Source organism: Erinaceus europaeus, chromosome 15, assembly GCF_950295315.1.
Source record: "Erinaceus europaeus chromosome 15, mEriEur2.1, whole genome shotgun sequence".
In the NCBI taxonomy this organism is placed as follows: Eukaryota; Metazoa; Chordata; class Mammalia; order Eulipotyphla; family Erinaceidae; genus Erinaceus; species Erinaceus europaeus.
The window spans coordinates 67,057,586-67,082,171 of NC_080176.1; positions in this window are offsets into that span (position 1 = coordinate 67,057,586).

Sequence of the window (24,586 nt, forward strand, 5' to 3'; positions counted from 1 at the left end):
GTCTGCATGTTAGTAGCAAATCAAAAACAGCTGGAGATAAAAAAAAATTAAAAGGATTCCTGGAATGACTCTGTTGGTCTCTGGAGAAGGATAGGTTTTGAGTAAACTTATGAATCTTTGATTCTGTAATCTTTGATTCCTTTTAAATTTCTAGTTTGCCATTGTCTTCCACATGATTCTTTTCAGAATTGTAGCAGTCTGTGTAAAGACCTATGAAAATATTTTAAAGACTCCTGTTTAAAAACATAATTTAAGGACATGCAAGATAGTTCATTGAAGAGGATACCAGCTTTTGCCATGTGCATGACCAAGGTTGGAGTCCAGCTACCATTACATGGGAGAATCTTTGATGCTATAAGCTTTTTTCCTCTCCTCCACCTCTCTGCCTCTCTGTCTTTTGATTCATTTTTTACTGGGGGAGATTAATAGTTTGGAGTAAAGACAGTTGTTGATACATGTGTGGAATTTCTCTGTTTTCTGCAAAACAGTCTCACCCACAGCCTAGGTCCTCCTCCACCATCATGCACCAAGACCCCTGACCAAGTGCCTCTGTAGCATTTATCCCATATGTGATGCCCTGGGTTCAGTCTCCAGTACCACATTAATAAAAAGAAAAGCAAGGGAGGCGGGTGCTAGCACAGTGGGTTAAGTATACATGGCACAAAGTGAAAGGACCAGCGTAAGGATCCCGGTTCGAGCCTCAGCTCCCCACCTGCATGGGAGTCGCTTCACAAGCGGTGAAGCAGGTCTGCAGGTGTCTGTCTTTCTCTCCCCCCGCCCCCGTCTTACCCTCCTCTCTCCATTTCTCTCTGTCCTATCCAACAACAATGATATCAACAACAACAATAATAAATACAACTAATAACAACAACAATAAAACAATGGCAACAAAAGGGAATATAAAAATAAATATTAAAAAATTAAAAAAATAAGTAGAATATTGTAAATGACAGGACATTGTCCTGCTCTGTCTTACTCCATTTCTCTCAGAATAAAAGAAAAAAAATGTATGAATGGAGGATGTATTTCAAAGGGACACATATGCCAAGGGACACATTTCAAAGGGACACATATGCACCAGTGGCCAAAGATAAACACTTGCTAAACAAAATCTTAGAGTATAAGTCAAAGAATGAAATAAAAGTCCTTGAGTCCATGCTGACATAATTGATGATAAATTGGCAACTAGAGAATAGAAAAATCACCCATCGAGAAGAATCACAAGAAGGCCAGGTAGTGGTGCACCTGGTTGAGTGCACATGATACAATGCACAAGGACCCAGGTTCAAGTCCCTGGTTCCCTCCTGCAGGGTGAAAGCTTCACAAATGTGAAACAATGATGCAGGTGTCTCTCTGTCTCTTTCCCTGTCTAGCGCTCCCTTCCCTCTCAATTTCTGTCTATCTCTACCCAATAAATAAATAATGATGATAAAACATTTTTTATAAAAGAATCATAACTAATTTCAAAAAAAAGTGTGCTGGGTATAATGTTATCTTTCACAGAGCACATTCAATATGGCAATCGAGAATATAAAAATAATTTAAATGTAAAGAACCCCAAAAGACAGTATTTCAGACATGTGAACAATATAAGCATCAGTAGTGCTAAGACAATATTGATAGAGTGTGATCTTGTTTTGATGTGTGAGAATGGCAGTTTTGCTCTATGATATCCTAAATTCCTAACTATATTTTAATAGGAAAATGTCAGACAAATACCAATCAAGGGGAAGTCGACAAATATCTGACTTGTACTCTCTTAAACTTTCAAGGTCATGAAAAACAAGGGAAGTATGAGAAATTTACAGCAAAAAGAGACCTAAGGAGACATGATGACTAGTTAGTAAATGTACTGTCAGGGGTGGATCCTAGAAGTTAAAATGGGATTTTAGTAAAAATTTCACAGTATTAATAAGAGGCCATGATTTGGCTCACATGGTAGAGTGCACACTTTGCTGTGCATAAGAACTCAAGCTTAAACCCAGAGTCACTATATGGGAGCACCACGCAAAAAGGAAGTATCAGGGACAGTGAAGAAGTGTGCAGTCTCTCTTCTCTAGTCTGCCTCTCTTTCCATCCCCATCTGAAAATAGTAGTTCCATTGAGAACTGTGGTAGCAGAAAAAAAAATCTCAATAAAATGTGGTTTAGCTAAGAACTGAGTATCAATTTTATTCACTAAGTATAACACATGTCATACAAGTTTAAGTTGTTAAAAGGAAACTGGGTATGTTCTATGATGTTGGGCTAGCCTTGCGAGAGAGAGAGAGAGAGAGAGAGAGAGAGATGACCCAGGAACTAAGTTCGTGGTTGCAAAGCAATACAAATCTTTATTCATTGGAACACCCTAGAGTTGGGCGCTAGCACACCTGGTTAAGCCACGTGATGCACAGCACAATGGACTGCTTCAGCCTCTGCGTCTGCATGCTTACCCTTACCCAGGCTGGAACACAGAAGAGACAAGACAGAACCGGAAATGGCTTGACAATACCATACATGGTTAGGAAAGGGGTAAGATAAAATAGAAGATTGATCTGTAGATAATAACGGATGGGCCATAGTATCAGGTAATGTAGGGTGGAGCAGGCGTAATGTCTTTTAAGGAATGCTGGGCTCCAGCAGGACGATGCAGGATGTTTTTGTGGGGGAAGGAAGACTTACATGGCCACCAACCTTTTGAGGTTTATGTGTCCCCATTTTTGCTCAACCCTTCCATAGAGAGAGAGACTTACCAGGATGAACTAACCTCTCAGGTCAAGCCCTGCCAGGCTCCACCACATCCCCACAACCTACCTGCACTATGATACTCTGGACATTTTTTTTTTTAATTTTTATAAAAATGAAAATATTGACAAGGCCATAGGATACGAGGGGTACAATTCCACATAATTCCCACCACCAGAACTTTGTATCCTATCCCTTCCTTTGAAAGCTGTCCTATTCTTTAACTCTCTAGGAGCATGGACCCAGGAGCATTATGGGGTGCAAAAGGTGGAAGGTCTGGCTTCTGTAATTACTTCCCTGCTGAACTTGGGTGTTGGCAGGTCGATCTATACTCCCAGCCTGTCTCTCTCTATCCCTAGTAGAGTAGGACTCTGGGGAGGCAGGGCTCCAGAACATATTGATGGGGTCATCTGCCCAGGGAAGTCTGGTTGGCATCATGGTATCATCTGAAATCTAGTGGCTGAAAAAGAGTTACGATACAGAACAAATTGTTATAGATGAAGATTTGGGTTCTTCATTTTGGAAAAAGGTAGTAGGTTTGTTTTAGGTATATTCCAAGGGGCACATGACTTTACTAGTCTTTGCCTGAATCTAATATGAAGGTGGACCCAAGTTATTGTCTGGGGAGATGGTGTCATAGTTGGAAAAAGGACTAGAAAGCTGGATCAGGGAAAAGAGTAGCTCCCAAATATAGGAAAATTATATAAATATTGTTAATTGTAAACCCTATGTTTTTCTATCTCATTTCTTTTTTCCTTTTCTTATTTTAAAACACACTTTTTAAATTTTTTATTTTATTTAAGAGAGAAAAATCAACAGGGAAGGAGAAGATAGAGATGGAGAGAGAGAAAGAGAGAGAGAGAGAGAGGCTTGCAATACTGCTTCACCACTTGTGAAGCTTTTCCTTGCAGGTGCTTGAGCCTGGGTCATGAGCATTGCGACATGTCTGCTGAGCACACCACCTCCTGGCTCTCTCATTTTCCTTTTTAGTTCTATGAACACTTTTACCCCTCCCCATGTTTCATATTTGTAAATCAATCTTATATTCTTCTTGGAGCAAGGCTAGTGATGAATAATTAAATGGTGCTTTAGAGAGGATTTATGTTCATGTGTTAAGTGATGTTAGGTTTAATTACATAGGTTTAGATAAACTTTTTGATCAGCTCAACTTCTTATAAGTTCTGTGACATTACACAACTTTCTTAGTTTGATGTGACATATTCTAGAAATGCTAAATTGTCGTTTTCGACGGGTTATGTTGTTTTCTCCGGGCTGGCTTCACGGGCGGGTAACAGACGACCAGGGACTCATAGTTGAGCTGTAGGCAGTATCTCTTTATTCATGCAGGACGCAGCACAATCTAAGACGAGCTAAGCTAAACTCAAGGTAAAGTACTCTAAAACTCACAATGCTGTCTTTATATATACTTGCCAAGTAGGGTGGAAACAGGGTGTGACATAGAGAGGGTGGAGAGAAAAGTGACTGGTGACAATCAGAGTGTGACAAGGAGAGGATCAGGGTGTGACAAGGAGGGGGGGTGGAGCAAAAACATATCATGAAACAGTGGGGATTGAACCAATGCCCTGGAGGGAGGTGCTTGTTAACAGCGGTTATATAAATAGAATGAAGTGGTTATGTAAATAGAATAGTGTTAAGCAGGGGGGATTTAAACCAAATGAAACAGAAGGGGTCTCATGCACACCAACAATTCCCCCTTTCTTTTTAACTAATGGCCATTGCGGAGTGAACAGAAATGTATATCGTACAGGCGTTTTCAAAAGAAATGGCATATGACATGGAAAACAAAATAGGCGAGCAGCAATAACCGGTGTGATGCCAAGTGGAGCTTTTCTTGCCTCAAAGGGCAAGGCCTAGCAGGCGAAAGGGCATTTCTTGCCTCTGGGAACGCTTCATGCCTCTGGGGGCATCTCTTGCCTCAAAGGGCGTTTCCTGCCTCTGTGGGCATCTCTTGCCTCTTGGGGCGCTTCATGCCTCTGTGGGCATAACCTAATAAGGAGGGGGAGTTTTCTGCCTCTGGGACAGAGCCTGCAGGCGAGGGGACATGGTCTATAAAGTCTCAAGGCAATTGGCTGAAGTTAGTCTTTGAGAAACACAGCTGTGTGTACCAGTAAGTCCGATGGAGGTGCCAGTCCAAAGTAGCTGACCACAGAAGAAAATGCCGGAGGATGAAACGCTGCACGTCTGTCTCGATGGGGAATGTTGGCCACCAGAATTTTGCTTTTCTGTAGAGAGTGATCTTTGGAGTCTGTGAATCTGTTTCTTCAGGTCGTGCCAGGTCACCTCATTGGTTTCCGGGGGCGATGTCAGAGAACAGGATCCAAATGGATTTCCAGGAATTCCATTTGAGTAGATGCTTTTTCATGTGAAGACTTTGACAGCTGAAATTCACTTACTTGTCAAACAAAACTTGTAGCAGATTAGAAGTTTACTATAATTGATAACTCCATTATAATTGGAAGTCGTTTCTAGTATGATTTTAAGGTTGTTTAAACAGTTTAAACTCAATAATATGTGGAAAGGTAAACAGAAGAACCACGGTTAAAAGCCTCAAGCATGAGAATAATTAACATAATCATTGCACTATCTGCCCCACCCATAACTCATACAGTTTTCAGGATTAAACGTTTCAGATTCATGTCAAGACGTAAAAGAGAAATCAAAGGAGGAAAAAACAATTTTTTGGATTGTTTCTGGATGTCTCTAGAAATCATGGCTGCGTCCAGCATTTTTTTTTTTTAAGTCAATGTCAAACAAAAATTCAGTCATTCAAATCATTCTCTTATGTAACGCAACTTGAACCAGATTATCAAGATCTCATCATGTAGGATTAAGAATCCCCGGAGGGCGACCTAGTCCAAAAAGGTCCTCGAAATTCCATTTAGGGTGTTTCTGACTGTTCCTGCTGGATTGCTTCAGGCACCCATTTTTCAAAGTGTCTTCCCACCGAAGAAAGAATCCAATCAGGAGAGTAGAAGTAACCACATGTCTCCATACTTGGGAACTGCCAGGGTACTCGAGAATGCTCCTCAAACTAGAGTAGTCCTTCTCCACGGGAAACATTCGAGAAGAAGTCCAGAAAGTCCCAGGGGAAATCCCCATGCATATCCCAAGGTCTACGATCACGGTCATAAAGAACGAAATTATGGCCTGGAGCGAAATGTAGTCCTTTTCCTCGGGAAACATGAGAGAGGGAATCCAGAAAGTCCAAGGAGAAATCTCCGTGCATCTCCCAAGCTCTATGATCCCGGTCATAAGAAACCAAAGTTCCCGGTCAGGGAAACAAAGTTTGGCCCAGAGCAAAATGTTCCAGAGACAGAGTAACTGTCTCATGATGAAACAGTAGAGGCTTTGGCAAACCTCTTCGTAAGTAGAAAGGCAACCCATGGTGGATGGGTAGCCAAGTTTACTTATCTGGACGATGGGGGGAGTAGGGTCCCACGTTGATGCCGGTCCATGTTTCAGGGCTTATTTCAGTCCCTGTTCAGGCGCCATATGTCGTTTTCGACGGGTTATGTTGTTTTCTCCGGGCTGGCTTCACGGGCGGGTAACAGACGACCAGGGACTCATAGTTGAGCTGTAGGCAGTATCTCTTTATTCATGCAGGACGCAGCACAATCTAAGACGAGCTAAGCTAAACTCAAGGTAAAGTACTCTAAAACTCACAATGCTGTCTTTATATATACTTGCCAAGTAGGGTGGAAACAGGGTGTGACATAGAGAGGGTGGAGAGAAAAGTGACTGGTGACAATCAGAGTGTGACAAGGAGAGGATCAGGGTGTGACAAGGAGGGGGGGTGGAGCAAAAACATATCATGAAACAGTGGGGATTGAACCAATGCCCTGGAGGGAGGTGCTTGTTAACAGCGGTTATATAAATAGAATGAAGTGGTTATGTAAATAGAATAGTGTTAAGCAGGGGGGATTTAAACCAAATGAAACAGAAGGGGTCTCATGCACACCAACACTAAATCTTCTGATTTATCATGACATTAATACCATCTTCCCCTTAAGATAATTTCTGTAAAGTTTCTTTCCTTTTTTCTTTTTTCAATTTTTTAATTGTTTATTTTCCCTTTTGTTGCCCTTGTTGTTGTAATTATTATTATTGTTGATGATGTCATTGTTGTTGGATAGGACAGAGAGAAATGGAGAGAGGAGGGGAAGACAGAGGGGGAGATAAAGAGAGACACCTACAGACCTGCTTCACCACTCATGAAGCGAACCCTCTACAGGCAGGGAGCCAGGGCTCAAACCTGGATCCTTACGCTGGTCCTTGCGCTTCGCACCACCTGCACTTAACCCTCTGCGCTACTGCCCGACTCCCTCATTTTTTCTTTATTTACTAGATAGACAGAAATCTGGCAAGGCAGTATAGATAGAGAGGGAGAGAAAAAGAAAGACACCTACAGTAATGATTCACCTCTTGGGAAGCATCCCCTCTGCAGGTGGGATCAGGGCAAGTGAAACCAAGTCTTTGCACATTGTAATACGTACACATATATAATAGTACACTACTACCAGGTTTACCATTGCATAATCCCTCAAAATAATTTTCACTTAGACATGAAAATGTATTTGATTAAAGGTCTGGAGACACATATAAGAGCTGTAGTCAGAAAACTAGGGATGAACTTTAAAATTCTTTACTTTTTTATCTTTAAATATTTTACTTCAACCCATAGCACAATTCATATTCTAGACTGCTGATTCTGGTTTTTTTTTTCAGTAAGAAATAAGCAATGTTTAACTTTCTGTCTGCCATCAATATGTTCTCCCATTCATAGAAACAGAAATACTTTTTGCAATATACTGTACACCAAAGAGATAGTATTTGCCTTGAAAACAAGCAAAAATAACATATCAAAATGTACCAAGTCTTTTCGACATAATGAATTTACAGTTTCAAAGGACAGTAAACTTGTCAAAGGGACTTAAATGATATGTTGCACCAGGAATAACTTCTGTGTCTGGCATTTGTGTTAGGTTGTTAGTGAGAGGAGAATAGAACATGTGGACCTTGATAATAAACCTGTCTTTGATATGATTGTTAAGCTTGGCTCGTCTGGAGATTAAAGTGTGAGGTAGTAAAATGTATCATGCAAACATAAATGCAATTCTTATTCTGTTTAAGTTTCTTGTGAAAATGACTTTGTGATTGGTCTTTGGATAGTATTTTATTTATAATCCTACTTGAAACTTGGAGAGATTTCATGTCAGAAGGCAGGCAGTTGTACTGTTCTGGCTTTTGTAATTCTGAAAATGTCACTGCTGTCATTTCTCAAATATGCCTGAAGTCTGTCTTTTCAGTAAGTTATATATCCCACTTTCTTAGATGAAACTTATTACTCCTTTTTCATTATAGAGGTAAATATGACAAATAGATATTTAAAAATCCTAATTTTATAAAGGAATAAAAATTATTTTTTATGTATTAGGGTTGATAAGTAGCAGTTATGTTGGAGAAGTAGAGATTACACTTCTTTTATGCTTTTTATACAGGTATTTTCTTGAATTATGAAATCATGAATTATATTTTTTAGAATAAATAATGTAACATAAGCCTTCTTTTTTAAAGATTATTGTTGACTTAATAATGATTAAAAAGATCATAGGTAAGAGAATTATAATTCCACATAATTCCCACCACTACAGTTCCACATCCCATTTCCTCCAGTGGAAACTTTCCTATACTTTATCGCTCTGGGAGCATGGACCCAGGATCATTGTGGGGTGCAGAAAGTGGAAGGTCGGGCTTCTGTAATTGCTTCTCCACTGGAGATAGGCATTAATTAGCAGGCTGATTCATACTCCCAGACTGTTTCTATCTTTCCCTAATGGGGAGGGCTCTGGAGATGTAGGGGTTCCAGGTTATATTAGTGAGGTCATCTGCCCAGGGAAGTCAGGTTGGTGTTATGTTAGCATCTGCAACTTGGTAGCAGAGTAATGGAGTTGAAGGGTTGATATTCCATGCCTGTTGTCTCTGGCATCTCTGGACAAAGTCCAAATTGAAACATGTCCAGATGGTACTGTTTGCATTGACTGGTAGATGCAGTATGAAATGTTATGGATAGAGAGAAGCATGAAGGAAAACGAGCCAAGCCCCAGAGGTTCCAGGGCTAGGAGAAAAATGGGTTTTATAGAAAATGGGGAAGGTTCCTGCTATATCTATTGCCTGGTTAAACCCTAAGAAGTTGCCTTCTTAATGCAAACATATTTTTACCCACTCTTCTGTGGTTGGTCCTTTCTTTTCTTTTTATAAGCCTGGGGATATGCTTTTGTTTTGTTTTCCTTTACTCTTTGCTTGCTAAAGTCCATATTATTGCACTTTCTTGTCCAGGGACTGAGGCTTTGCAATCCCTGAAGTGATGGCTTCTGATTCACAAGTGACTGACCTATTCACAAGTGACTGTCTATTCTTTGGCTTCTGACTTCACTGCTGTGCTTTGAAGTTATGATATTTGTAAGGTGTAAACTGTACATCTTCACATTTTCGGGATGTCCCAAGGCATAATTAACATTTGCAGCACACAGAAACTTAGAACTGCAAGATACTTTATAAATTCAAAATGCCACTATGTTAATAGTAGGCTTAGTTATGAGAAAGCTGCTGAACACAGCCCTTCCCCTCTTTGGAGCTCGGTGACCTTTCTCTTTATCCCACCAGTCCCATGGTGTCTTCCGCTCCTCTAGCCTGAATTCATGTCTAGCTTAATAAATGTGGCAGACCTGGAAAGCATGCAACGAAAAAGAAAGGATTTATTTATTTAAGTAGTGCTTGTTCACCTGGAACATAATAGCAGCTGGATTCCTGCTGAATCAAGAATCTATTTGTTCCAGCAGATCTCCCAATGCTGTTTATAAATTTTCACCCTCACTAACAGAATTAGGCTTCCAAACCATTTCTAATCATTTTTCTCCCCTTCTATTTGGAGACTTTCAATTGAAGGGATACATTTAGCTCGGTCACAGCCCATTACTTAACAGAAGAATGATAGTGTTTCCTTTGTCTACATAAATGCCAAGTTTTCTAAGAAAATGCCTCCTACATAAGATGCTAGTCAGTAGCCTGGGAAGACAGCATCATGGCTATGCAAAAGACTTTCATGCTTGAGGCTATGAGAATCTAGGTTCAATTCTTAGTACCATCAACCAGAGCTTAGCAGTACTTTTGTCTTTATATATATTGTTCCCTCTCTTTTTAAAATATCAGATTAAAAAAAGAAGGCCTAAATCAGTTTCTATCAATTTACTGGCAGTGCTGATAATATGAAAGCCACAAAAAGGCATTCTTTTTTAAAAATTTTTTTGCTTCTTTCCCCCTTTTGTTGCCCTTGTTGTTTTATTGTTGTTGCTGCTATTAATGTCATCGTTATTGGATAGGACAGAGAGAAATGGAGAGAGGAGGGGAAGACAGAGAGGGGGAGATAAATATAGACACCTGCAGGCCTGCTTCACCTGTGAAGCAACTGACATGCAGGTGGGGGCCGGGGGGTTCAAACTGAGATCCCTACACCGGTCCTTGTGCTGTGTGCCACGTGCGCTTAACACACTGTGCCATGCCCGACTCCCACAAAAAGGCATTCTTAATCAATTGTTTAAAATATAAAATGAGGCAGTCTGAGTATGTTAAGACACTGTGTTCCATCCCCAGTACCATATATAACTGAGAAGTGCTCTTGTAGATAAGAGTTAGTCTCTCTCCAGAGATTTGAGAGAGAAATGTATAATGTAAAAGAAAGCTTAAGCGGCCAGGTGGTGGATCTTGGTTGCATGCCCATGGACCAGGTTTGAGCCCCTGTCCTTATCTGCAGAGGGAAGCTTCATGAGCAGTGACACAGCACTGTACATGTCTCTCTTTCTCTTCAACCTCTATTTCCTGTTCTACTCTCAGTTTCTCTCTGTCCTATCCAATTAAAAAAAAAAGAAGAAGAGAAAAATAATGAAAAACTTATTACAGGGCATAGTGAATTAGTTGTGCAAACAGTGACCCCCTAAAAATAAACACTGATAGTGAAAGAAAGAGAGAGAGGAAAGAAGGGAGGGAGGGAGGAAGAAAGGAAGGAAGGAAGGAAGGAAGGAAGGGAGGGAGGAAAGGAAGGACGGAAGGAAGGAAGGAAGGAAGGAAGGAAGGAAAAGAAGGAAGGGAGGAAGGAAGGGAGGAAGGGAGGAAGGAAGGAAGGGAGGAAAGGAAGGAAGGGAAGGAAGGAAGGGAAGGAAGGAAAGAAGGAAGGAAGGAAGGAAGGAAGGAAGGAAGGAAGGAAAGAAGGAAGGAAAGAGGGAAGGAAGGAAGGAAGGAAGGAAAGAGGGAAGGAAGGAAGGAAGGAAGGGAAAGGAAGGAAGGAAAGGGGAAGGGGAAGGGAAGGGGAAGGGAGGGGAAGGGAAGGGAAGGGAAGAGGAAGAGAAGGGAAGGGAGGGGAAGGGAAGGGAGGGAAGGGGAGGGGAGGGGAGGGGAATGGAGGGAAGGGGAGGGGAGGGGAGGGTAAGGGAAGGGAAGGGGAAGGGAGGGGAAGGGAAGGGAGGGGAAGGGAAGGGAAGGGAAGGGAAGGGAAGGGAAGGGAAGGGAAGGAAAGGGAGGGAAGGGAAGGGAAGGGAAGGGAAGGGAAGGGAAGGGAAGGGAAGGGAAGGGAAGGGAAGGGAAGGGAGGAAGTGAAGGAAAGGAAGGAAGGAAGGAAGGGAGAAAGGGAAGGCCAAAGGTCAAGAGAGAGAAGATGTTGGAGGCAAAATAAAACATAAAAAATAGGGGGTCGGGCGGTGGCACAGTGGGTTAAGCGCATGTGGCGCAAAGCGCAGAAACCGGTGTAAGGATCCCGGTTCGAGCCCCCGGCTCCCCACCTGCAGGGGAGTCGCTTCACAGGCGGTGGAGCAGGTCTGCGGGTGTCTATCTTTCTCTCCCCTTCTCTGTCTTCCCATCCTCTCTCCATTTCTCTCTGTCCTATCCAACAACGAATTGCGTCAACAAGGGCAATAATAATAACCACAACGACAACGAAGCTACAACAAGGGCAACAAAAGGGGGAAAAAATGGCCTCCAGGAGCGGTGGATTCATGGTGCAGGCACCAAGCCCAGCAATAACCCTGGAGGAGGAAAAAAAAAAAAAAAACATAAAAAATAGTTATCTTTACTAGCATTCTCAGAGAAATTTAAGAAGACACAGATGTTCATTTAAAAGGAACCCTTAGGGGAATAGTTACCTAAGATGTAACAATAGGGGGAAATAGGTGAAGGGTGAACACTTCTCTATACTGTCTGTGTTACCTCCTATAAAATCTATTGTGATTTCAGAATAAGCAATTTAGAATTATCAAAGCTTCCCAAAATTATAAAATCTTACATTTCAATGTAAAAATAATAATACAAAAGTTTCAACAGTAGAGTTGAGATGTTTTAGATTATAAAAGCACAAAAAATTAGTCAGGAAACATGAATGGGCAAAAATATTTTTTTAGACTTTATTTATCTTATTTATTTATTTATTTATTTATTTGTTTATTTATTTGATGTGTGAACTTCCTTCAGTAGATCTTCTCAGTTTTCTGTTTCTACAGCATCTGGCAGACTTTTTTTTAAATAGTTATTTCCTAGCTAGATACTGAAGCACAGAGAGAAAAATAGGTGAGGGGAGAGAGACAAGGAGAGACACCACGTCACTGCTTCACCATTGGTGATACTTTCCCTTTTCATAATGTTCCCACATACCAATTGGATCAAAAATCCAGGTCCTCATGCAAGGTAAAGCTTTCAGGTGAGCTATCAGGTGGCCCCAAGATTAGTTACTTATTTTAAATAATATACATATTTTTTATTCTATTCCAATTTGGAATTACCCTATCAACAAAACACACCTTACAAAGTATAATTAAATTACAAAATTATGATTCTTCCATCTTTTTCTTTCCTCTTGGCTGTGGACTGCAGTCTCACCAGTTATAGCTCTTTAGTTCTCTCATATCATCTTCTTTCTGCCTCTGATTCTCTAATTCTACTCCTCCTTAGGTCCTTGCAGTGCTCTTTTCCATCCAAATGTCAGTAAAACCTAATGTTTTCACTTTCAGTAGACTTTGACTCTCAGACTAGATCAGTTGTATTCAGGTTGGTATGGCTGTAGACATAAACTTTGACTCTCAGTCAATTTATTGGTAATAGACTAGCACTAGATTTTAGCAACATAATAGAAATTTCTTTGCAGTCTGTTATCTTGGGTGAATAAAATATAGTTTATCTAGACTTTCAACATTGCCACACACTATTTCAGGAACTCCTCTCATTGGTTTCTTTCCATATATGTGGTAGATTATCACTTCTAAATTGTCACTATATTCACAGGTCTATTTTTTTTTAACTTTCTGGGAGCTGTAGAGTAGAAGATGAACTATTAATGTCTATTTTTCTTCACATATTAAAGACATAGATACCATTCAGAGTCCTGTAGAGTGTGGAGAAAGAAGATAAATGAATCCTTAATAAAATAGGACATAAGTATCATTTCAGTCTCTATATGAAAACTTCAGTTTCTTCTGTGAATACAATTTCATGTGTCTTTAGGAGTTGGTATGAAATATAAGAGGATGTGTTATTTTCAGGTGGTGTTCAACAGATTTTCACAACAAATGATACTTTAATTCACTTTCTCCTATCTTCTATTTTATGTTGATAAGTATTCTATATAAACTGAGTTAAACTTACTTATTTGAAAGCTCATGTTTACTTTTTTTCCTAACCATTAAATCAAAACTTATCTCTATTGTATTTGGTCTGATGTCAGATGAGATAATGTAGTAGAAAACTATAGGGAACAAAAAATATGGGCTTAGAGAATATTTTAGGGGACTTGATGCTAGGAATAAACATTGGGTTTTTGATATGTTAGACTATAGAAAGAGGAGAACCATTAATGAAACAGATTTTTTATTAAGTGTAAATTAGTGTAAAACTAGAAAGAAGAAAATGTTGGGAGGGAACAAAATTGAATCAATAGTAATATCTTAGATATAATAACTTTAAGATTCTCATTAAACTACAAAGTAAAAAATGCCTGTAGTGAACTAAGTATATAAATTTCAGATATATAAATTCCTTGCAAAGTGATGGAACTTACTGAGATCACACTGGCAAGAAGACTTTTGGGAAGGAAACTCTTGACTGTAGGTATTCCAATATTTGGCACTGGAAGATGAACTATATAGAAGTTTAATAAGGTATTGATTGTATTGCTTCTTTCTCTTTCTTCCTCCTTTATTAATCTAATAGTTTTGTTCTATCACAGTTCCTTCTTTCTGGTTCTATTTTACTATTTACCACTTGGATTTTTTTTTTCTTGTTGTTCCATAGTCCCCCCTTTTTTGTAGAATTCCTTTCAAACATTCTTGCAAGGTATATCTGTTAGTAGAAGACTCCATTAACTTTTGTATGACTAAGAAAACTTTTATTTCTTCCTAATATTTGAATGATAGTTTTGCAGGATAATAAATTCATGATTGGAATTTATTGACTTTTACTATATTTACTATATCATTTTATTTTCACTTTGCCTCTTATGAAATATCTGATGAAAGCCTGATAGCTCAACCTTTGTATGCCATTTTTCTTCTTTATGTATTGTCCTATGATCATATAATATAATAATATAAATGTATTCAGAATATTGATAGTTTTACAGTGATGTACTCTGGGCACAGCAAAATAGCCCATCTGAGGAGCATGTTTGCTTTGTGGAAATGTTTGAAAGAACATTGGAAGAAACTTCAGTGATATGGTTTCTCTGCTCCCACCCTTCGTACTTCTCTTTATCTCTCTGTATAAAAATTGGCCCAAAGTGATGAAGCCAACAAAAAAAAAATAATAGCAATAACAATATGAATAATAATGATAATAATGATGTCCTGTATAGGTCCATTCAAGTCGTTTCACATTTAGCAATCTAGGTGTTCTCTTCAGTTCTTGGATGCCTTTGGCTAGGACACTTTCCAAACTTGGGACATTTTATATTATTAGCATCATCATTGTCATCATCCTTCTTGTATTCTGTTCCTTTCTTGCTCTCCTTTACTTCTGGGATTCCTATTAGGAAAATATTCCTATTAACTTTAAATTTTTCCCTCAAATGGAGTCCACTATTTCTCATAGACTTGATACCTTTTTTTCCTTAGCGCTTTTTTCCCACATCTTCTTTTCATTCTAGTCTTGATACTTTCTCTGTATTAAAGAATTTACTTCTTGAGCCTAGAATCTACTCAATGTGTCCTTCACCTCTGTAATACTGATTTTTTTCCTCCAAAATTCACATCTCTGTGGTGAAGGATCCTTTTATACATCTCTCTGTCTCTTTTTTCATTGAACTTCTAAGTTGAGAACTAGCAGCTTTTGATTGGTCCTCATGATTAATTTTCTAAGTCCTTTCTCTGCTATATCACCTAGTGCTGTATTGTTCTGGACTTCTATAGTCTTTCTTGCTGCAGGGACTATCATGATATTAAAATGAAGCAGATATTTTCCCCTATGTTTATCATTCAGTGTAGCTTGTTATTTGTCAACAAGTGGTGTCATGGCTAATAGATTTTTCCTTTTGCTTATAGATACTAGAATAAAAGGGTAATTGATGGGGAAGTATGACCTCTTTCTTGTATTGCTGTAATACTACTTGGGGTATCTGGGGGGTGGGGTGGGTGTGCTCCCAATAGGTGTGCTCCAAACTGTGCCCAGACCTCTGAGAACTAGAAGTGCAATAACAGTTTTTCCTCAGCCTGTTGAGTACATCAAGATACACTTTTTCATGCTCTTGTATCTGTGTATATTTTAACTCTCATAGCTCAGCTAACTTAGATTGGGTCCTTGCAGGCAGTTCAGCATCTGTCTTCTGTTATGATGTTCCTAGAGCGTGTGAGTTGAGAACTAGATGTCTGTTTTCCCAAATCCAGCCATACAACTTCCGAAATGACCTTGGTATATCTTGAGCAACATGGCTTATTATGTATTTTTTTTTCCTTTCCCCTTCTCCATCCACTGATTATACATGTGCTTCTCCTTTTAGACAGTGAGGTTATATTCAGAAATCTTCTGATGATGTTTGGTAAGGTCTCTAAAGTGTATTTCCTATTGAAAGGGAATTTTCAACACTCACTATGGCAATGTTTCTGGAAGTCTATTTAACCTTTTTTCGGTTTTGACTATCAATTAATAAAAATCTCATTTTAAATTTAGCTATAGCCATAGTTTAGTCTATAGGTGGTGGTGGTGGTGGTGGTGGTGGTATGTGTTTGTGTATGTGTGTATGTAAAATATATTTAATGTGTAGTTATTGAGTATTTTATTGAATCACATATTTTTAAGATATAATTAATTATGTAAGTAATTCTTTACATTACTCAAGTCTTCTGTGTAAGTACCACACACTAACTGACTGCGCCACTGAAGCATGCTAAGTTTTCTGTATATTTACTCATTGTACTTGTTTACCAGGTCATGGCAAGGTTAATAAAATTTCTAATTAATACGTTGACTTACAATGTGTCCTAGTAGTTTTATCAAATTTTTATATAAATTGTATTAATTTGGTATAATCTTACTTTCTTTACCTTCCTTATTGTGGAATTTTTTAATCAGTAAGTTGTGACTTCCTATATTGCTATTAATTTGTTCTGTTTGGGAGACTATTGTAATTATAATATTACATATATTATTATATATTATTATATATTTTAGTTGGTATTATTATTCTAGAGGACTAAGGCTAGATTTACTTGGTGTCCATTTGTTTTTTAGTTCTTTTCTAGATATATCTTGTACTTATGTTGTAGATTATATAATTTTTGTAGTCTAACCTAAGTGAAAGTATTAGAATCACTTTTTTTTTCTTGTTAGTGAGATTTTTTATTTATTTATTTATTTTTATTTTTTTAAATTTTTTATTTAAGAAAGGATTAATGAACAAAAACATAAGGTAGGAGGGGTACAACTCCACACAATTCCCACCACCCAATCTCCATAACCCACCCCCTCCTATGATAGCTTTCCCATTCTCTAGCCCTCTGGGAGCATGGACCCAGAGTTGTTGAGGGTTGCAGAAGGTAGAAGGTCTGGCTTCTGTAATTGCTTCCCTGCTGAACATGGGCGTTGACTGGTCGGTCCATACTCCCAGTCTGCCTCTCTCTTTCCCTAGTAAGGTGTGTCTCTGGGGAAGCTGAGCTCCAGGACACATTGGTGGGGTCTTCAATCCAGGGAAGCCTGGCCAGCATCCTGGTGGCATCTGGAACCTGGTGATTGAAAAGAGAGTTAACATATGAAGCCAAACAAATTGTTGAACAATCATGGATTCCCAAGCTTGGAATAGTGGAGAGGAAGTGTTAGGGAGGTACTCACTGCAAACTCTAGTGTAGTCCTGCTTTCAGGTATATATTTTATAGTTTATGGATACGTGTGCACATAAGCTCTCTCTCACAGAAACTGGTGTATATCTAGGTTATGGGACTTTGTTAGAAAGTGAACTACCTGAGATGAAATTAGAGTGTACTACTAAAGGAAAGGTCTCACCCGAGTAATGAAGCTGAAGGGTTGTCATTCCACACGTGAAGTCTCTGGACACAGTCTGAGGTGAAGCATGTTGAGGTGGCAATCGTTGCGTTGGTTAGGTTGTGATTGGCGGATGCAATATTATTTGGTTTGGATTGGGAGATGCATACGGGAAAGTGGGCTCTATCCAAGGGTTCCAGGACTGGGGGAAGTAGGGGCTCTATAGTGGAGGTGTGAGGTTCCTGCTGTCTTAGGGTTCAAAAAGACAATCAATAGTTAATGTTATCATCACATTATTTGTTAATTGGGTTAATTTTGAAAAGTCCTTTTGTTATGGTTTGCTGTACAGTATCCAGTATCTTGTATATATCTGTGCTACTGGATGCTTCTAATCTACTTGGTCTAGGCTTTTGAGAGAGTCCGCATATCAAATACACAGCCTATATATTAAAAGGATTCAGTTTGTGTTTTGAGAAACTTTGAGACATACAATTGATTTTCCCCCTCTCATATTATTTAACTAGTGATTTATATGTCTACATTTTGCTAGGAGTGTACATAAACACCATTCCCACCACCAAAGGACTGTGACCCATCCCTCCCGCCCACTCCCACCCCCCACTGGCCCAGGAAGCTGCATGTCTACCCCTCACCACTGTGTTTTTACTTTGGTGCCCTACTTACAATTTGATCAGGTCCTGCTTTTAGTTTCCCTTTCAGATCTTCTTAGTCAACTTCTGTTGATGAGTGGGATCATCCCATACTCATCTTTATCTTTCTGACTTAGCTCACTTAACATAATTTCTTCTAGCTCTGTCCAAGATGGGTCAGAGAAGGTGGGTTCATTGTTCTTAGCTGCATAGTATTCCATTGTGTATATATACCAGAGCTTTCTCAGCCACTCATCTGTTGTTGGGCACCTGGGTTGCTTCCAGGTTTTAGCTATTATGAATTGTGCTGCTATGAACATAGGAGTACACACCTCTTTTTGGTTGGGTGTTATGGAGTCCTTGGGGTATAACCACAGGAGAGGAATTACTGGATCATATGGAAGGTCCATGTCTAGCCTTGTGAGAGTTTTCCAGACTGCTCTCCACAGAGGCTGTACCAATTTACATTCCCACCAGCAATGTAAAAGGGTTCCTCTGTCCCCACAACCTCTCTAGCATTTGTTGCTGCTGTCCTTTTTGATGTATGCCATTCTTACAGGAGTGAGGTGGTATCTTAATGTTGTCTTAATTTGCATTTCTCTGACAATCAGTGACCTAGAGCAGTTTTTCATATGTTTGTTAGCCTTTTGGATCTCCTCGGAGGTGAATGTTTTGTTCATATCCTCTGCTCATTTCTGGATGGGTTCATTTGCTTTTTTGGTGCTAAGTTTGCTGAGCTCTTTATATATTTTGGTGATTAGTTTCTTGTCTGATGTCTGGCATGTGAAGATCTTCTCCCATTCTGTGAGGGGTCTCTCTGTTTGTTTAATAGTTTCTTTGGATGTGCAGAAGCTTTTCAATTTGATGTAATCCCATTGGTTTGTTTCTGCTTTAGTCTTCGTTGCAATTGGGTTTGATTCATCAAAGATGTCCTTGAGGTGTATGTGGGAAAGTGTTTTACCAATGTTTTCCTCTAAGTATTTGATTGTTTCTGGTCTGACATCTAGGTCTTTGATCCATTTGGAGTTGATTTTTGTTTCTGGTGAGAGAAAGTGGTTCAATTTAATTCTTCTGCATGTTTCAACCCAGTTTTCCCAGCACCATTTATTGAAGAGAGCCTCCTTTTTCCATTTAATCCTTTGGGCCCCTTATCAAAGACTAGATGCCCATAGGTGTTGGGATTTACTTCTGGGCTTTCAATTCTGTTCCATTGGTCTGTGTGCCTATTTTTGTTCCACTACCATGCTGTTTTGATGATGATGGCTTTATAATAGAGTTTAAGGTCTGGGAGTGTGATGCCTCCATTTCTGTTTCTTTTCCTTAAGATGGTTTTGGCAATTCTAGGTGTTTTCAGGTTCCAGATAAATGATTGGAGTGTTTGTTCTATTCTCTTAAAGAAGCTTGGTGGAACTTTGATGGGTATTGCATTAAATTTGTATATGGCTCTGGGGAGAATATTCATTTTGATGATATTTATTCTTCCAATCCATGAGCATGGGACATCTTTCCATTTCTTGGTATCAGTTTCTATTTCCTTGAGTAGCCACTCATAGTTTTCAGCATACAAGCCTTTCACTTCTTTGGTCAACTTTATTCCTAGGTATTTGATTGATTTTGCTGAAACAGTAAATGGGAGTGATTTCTGGATGTCTTCTTCTTCAGATTTAGTGTTTGCATAAAGAAATGCCACTGATTTTTGTACATTGATTTTGTAGCCTGATACCTTGCTATATTGCCTAATAACTTCCAGTAATTTTCTACTGGATTCTTTAGGTCTTTCTATGTATACTATCATATCATCTGCAAATAGTGAGAGCTTGACTTCTTCCCTTCCAATCTGTATCCCTTTGATTTCTTTCTCTTGCCTGATTGCTATGGCAAGAACTTCCAATTCTATGTTGAAGAGTAACGGTGACAGTGGACAGCCCTGTCTAGTCCCCGATCTGAGGGGGAATGCTTTCAGCTTCTGTCCATTGAGTATGATGTTGGCTGTAGGTTTGCTATATATAGACTCCACTATCTTGAGGAATTTCCCATCTATTCCCATTTTCTGTAGAGTTTTGAGCATGAACGGGTGTTGGATTTAGTCAAAGGCTTTCTCTGCATCTATTGAGATAATCATGTGGTTTTTGGCTTTGCTTTTATTGATGTGGTGAATGACATTGATTGACTTATGGATGTTGAACCAGCCTTGCATTCCTGGGATGAATCCCACTTGGTCATGATGAACAATCTTTTTGATGTGTTGCTGTATCCGGTTGGCCAAGATCTTGTTTAATATTTTGGCATCTATGTTCATCAGAGATATTGGTCTGTAGTTTTCCTTTTTTGTTCTGTCCCTATCAGCTTTTGGTATCAGGGTGATGTTGGCTTCATAAAAGGTGGAAGGGAGTATTCCTGTTTCTTCAATCTTACGGAATAGCTTAAGAAGTATGGGTATTAACTGTTTCCTGAAAGTTTTGTAGAATTCGTTTGAGAAGCCATCTGGTCCAGGACTTTTGTTGTTGGGGACATTCTTAATAATGGTTTCAATTTCTTTGTCTGTGATTGGTGCATTTAGATTTTGTAGTTCTTCTTGGTTCAGTTTTGGAAGTTCATAGGTTTCTAGGAATTGTTCCATATCTTCCAGATTCTCTAGCTTGGTGGCATATAGTTCTTTATAGAAGTTTCGCAGGATTCTCTGGATTTCTGTGGTGTCAGTTGTGATATCGCCTGTATCGTTTACAATTCTATTAATTTGAGTCTTCTCTCTTTTTTGTTTGGTGAGTCTGGCTAGGGGTTTGTCAATTTTGTTTAATCTTTCAAAGAACCAACATTTGGCTTCATTGATCTTTTGTATGGTTCTTTTATTTTCGATGTTGTTTATTTCTGCTCTAACTTTAGTGATTTCTGTCCTTCTGGTTGCTTTAGGGTTCCTTTGTTCCTCTTCCTCTAAGTCCTTGAGGTGTGCAGTAAGGTCGTTCATTTGAGCTTCTTCTTGGTGTTTAATATGTGATTGTATAGCTATAAGTTTCCCTCTCAGTACTGCTTTAGCTGTGTCCCAAATATTTTGATAGGTTGTGTCTTCATTTTCATTAGTTTCCAGAAACATTTGAATTTCCTGCTTGAGTGAGTCTCTGACCCAGTGGTTCTTAAGGAGCATGTTGTTTAGTTTCCAAATTCTGTGTCTTTTAATAATTTTCCGTTTGTTGTTAAATGTTATTTTACTCCACTGTGGTCTGAGAAGATACTTGGGATTATTTCAGTGCTCTTGAGTTTATTGATGCTGTCTTTTTGGCCTAACATGTGGTCTATCCTTGAGTATGTGTTATGTGGATTTGAAAAGAAGGTGTATTCCAGTTTTTTGGGGTGGAGGAGTCTGAAAATGTCCAAGAGGTCTAGTCTGTCGATCTCTTCATTCAATTCTCTTGTATCTTTATTGGTTCTCTGCTTTGTTGATCTGTCTAAGTGTGAGAGTGGTGTATTGAAGTCTCCCACTATTATTGTATTACTATTGATGTATTTTTGAAATTCTTTCAATAGATGCTTAATGTATTTAGATGGTCCCTTGTTGGGTGCATAGATGTTAATAATTGTTAAGGCTTCTTGGCTGATTGATCCTCTAATCATTATGTAATGTCCTTGCCTATCTTTTATTACTTTATTTAATTTAAAATCTATCGTGTCTGAGATGAGAATGGCTGTTCCTGCCATTTTTTGTGGTCCATTAGCCTGTATGATAGTTTTCCATCCTTTCACTTTAAGTCTGTGTTTATCTTGTTGTGACAGATGGGATTCTTGCAAGCAGCATATGGTTGGGTTATGTTTTCTGATCCATCCCCCCACCCTGTGCCTTTTGATGGGTGAGTTTAAGCCACTGACATTTATTGATATTATGGATTTAATGTATTGTAGTGCCATTGTTCTAAAAAAAAATTTGTTTGCTCTGATATATTGCAAGTATTATAGTGATGTTCTTGTTTATAAGAGGTCTTTTAGTACCTCTTTCAGGGCCAGCTTCGTGATGGTTGCCTCCTTTAACTGTTGTTTATCTAAGAAGGTTTTGATCCCTCCATCTAGTTTGAATGAAAGTCTAGCAGGATATCTTATTCTTGGTTGAAACCCTTTTTCATTCAGGGCTCGATAGATATCTTGCCACTCCCTTCTGGCTTTTAGAGTTTGAGTGGAGAAGTCTGCAGATAATCTTATGGGTTTTCCCTTGTATGTGACTTTTTGTTTCTCTCTTGCAGCCTTTAGGATCCTTTTTTTCCCCTTACTTCTTCTCATTGTGACTATGATGTGTCTTGGTGTCTTCAGGTCTGGGTTGATTCTGTTTGGTACTCTCTGGGCCTCTTGAACCTTGATATCCTTTCTGTTATTCAGGTCTAGGAAGTTTTCTTGTATTATTTCCTCTAGAATGCTTGCTTCCCCTTCCTCTCTTTCTTCCTCTGGCAGGCCAATTATACAAATGTTACTTCTTTTGAGATCATCCCATATGTCTCTGTTGTTTTCAGTGTCTCTCAATCTCTTTTTAAGCTCTTTCACCTCTTTCATTGTTTTCTCTGACTCATCCTCTGTCTTACTAATTCTATTTTCTGCTTCTGTTAGTCTGCTCTCCCTTGCCTCAGCTTCTTTCTTCATTACAGCTATTTCAGCTTTCAGTTCTCTAATTGTCTCAAGATAATCAGTATTTTCCTTGGGGGTCTCAACTGTTGTTTCCCTAATACTGCCATTCCTTTCCTTCAATGTTGTTTTCATTTCTGTGATTAATAAGTTTATTATTGCTTGCATACTTTTCTTATCTATGGTTACTTCTGGCTGATTTGTAGTTTCTTCTGGGCTCTTGTCTTCATTCATTGGTGTAGCAGTTTTATTTGTTTTTAATCTACCCATTTTTTAATTTATGTGTTTCTTTTTTTTATGCTCTGTTGTTCCTCAGTTGTTGTGTCTTGAGTACAAGTAACAATGTACTAAATGCCTTTATGACAATTGCACTCACCAACCTCCGGAATTACAGTAGCATCTGAAGTAAGTATTGAAGTAGTTTAATCGTTACCAGTTAGCCAAACAATTTCTCCAGTCCGTGAAAAAATAGTAACCAAATCCCAGTGAGGAAAGAGAAAAGAAAGAGAGGATAGAAAGAATAGACAGTTATGCAAATCTACTATCCACTGTATATTCTAGGGGTAACAAGACGGGAAAGGGAACTAGAGCAGAGATACACACATAGAGAGTCCACTCTGAGTCAGATTTCTTCCCCAAAGTAATTCACAAATTCAGAAAGGCAAAGAAGCAGGAAGAAGTGTATGACAAGAAAAAAAAAAGAGAGATAGAGAGAGACAAGAGAGAGAAAAGGGAGAAGATAAGAAAAAGAGTTGTAATTAAAGAGCAGTGCAAGGAACTTCCCAAATGTGTATCAGTGAATTCAAAAAAGCACCCTGTTTGGTGGTGTGGGGTATCCTGCTAGGAGTTGGTCCCCAGGGACTGCTTATGGCGGGGTGGGGGGGGGGAAGCAGGTATACTTGAAAATTAAAAGGAAGAAAAAAGAATTTTTTTCTCCTACTCTAATTCTTAACCCAAATTAAGTTATAGTCACCTCCTTGTCACCGCTATGGCCCCTTATTGGCTGGCCTGCTAAAGGCAGAAAATCCTACTGTTTCCAGGGGATGTGTTCGGAGCTCAGCAGCTAGCAGCTTCTCAGTCCGCCATCTTCTGGGAACCCCCCCCCCCCTCCAGACTTTTTTAAAGGATTTCTCGAAAATGAAAACTAGCTCCAAGTCCTTTGATCCAATGAGAGCTATACTTAAGAAGTCTTTGGATTCGCCCTCAGGGTCACGGTGGTCCCTGGAGACTCCCAAGAGAAAGCCCCTGAGCTATAGTGCTCCCTCTGGGTCCTCTGCCGGCTGCCCAGCAGCGCTCTGCAACCAGCAGAGGAGCCGCCTTCCTGGGAATAGGACAATGCCCGGTGCACCCGCCTTGCCCGCTGCTGCCTGGGAAGTCTGGAGCATCCCGCCCGCTAGTCCGTGCCACCTTTACTCTAATTCTTAACCCAAATTAAATTATAGTCACCTCTTTGGTGTCACCACTTGGACCCCTTATTGACTGGCCTGCTAAAGGCAGAAAATCCTACCGTTTCCAGAAGATGTGATCAGAGCACACGCTGCTAGCAGCTTCTCAGTCCGCCATCTTCCTCAAAATTGCCTTGCTTTTGTTTTTTATTTTTATTTTATTTATTTTTATTTATAAAAAGGAAACATTGATAAAACCATAGGATAAGAGGTGTACAACTCCACACAATTCCCACCACCAGGTCTCTGTATCCCATACCCTCTACTGATATCTTTCCTATTCTTTAACCCTCTGGGAGTATGGACCCAAGGTCAATGTGGAATACAGAAGGTGGAAGGCCTGGCTTCTGTAATTGCTTCCCTGTTGAACATGGGCATTGACTGGCTGATCCATATTTCCAGCCTGCCTTTCTCTTTCTCTCATTGGGTGGCGCTTTGGGGAAGGGGAGCTCCAGGACACATTGGTGGGGTTGTCTGGGGAAGTCTTCTTGGCATCATGCTAGCATCTGGAACCTGGTGACTGAAAAGAGAGTTGACATATAAAGCCAAACAAATTGTTGAGCAATCATGGACCTAAAGGCTGAAATAGTGCAGGTGAAGAGTTGGGGGGGGGTCCTCTATTTTGTAGATAGCTAGTAGG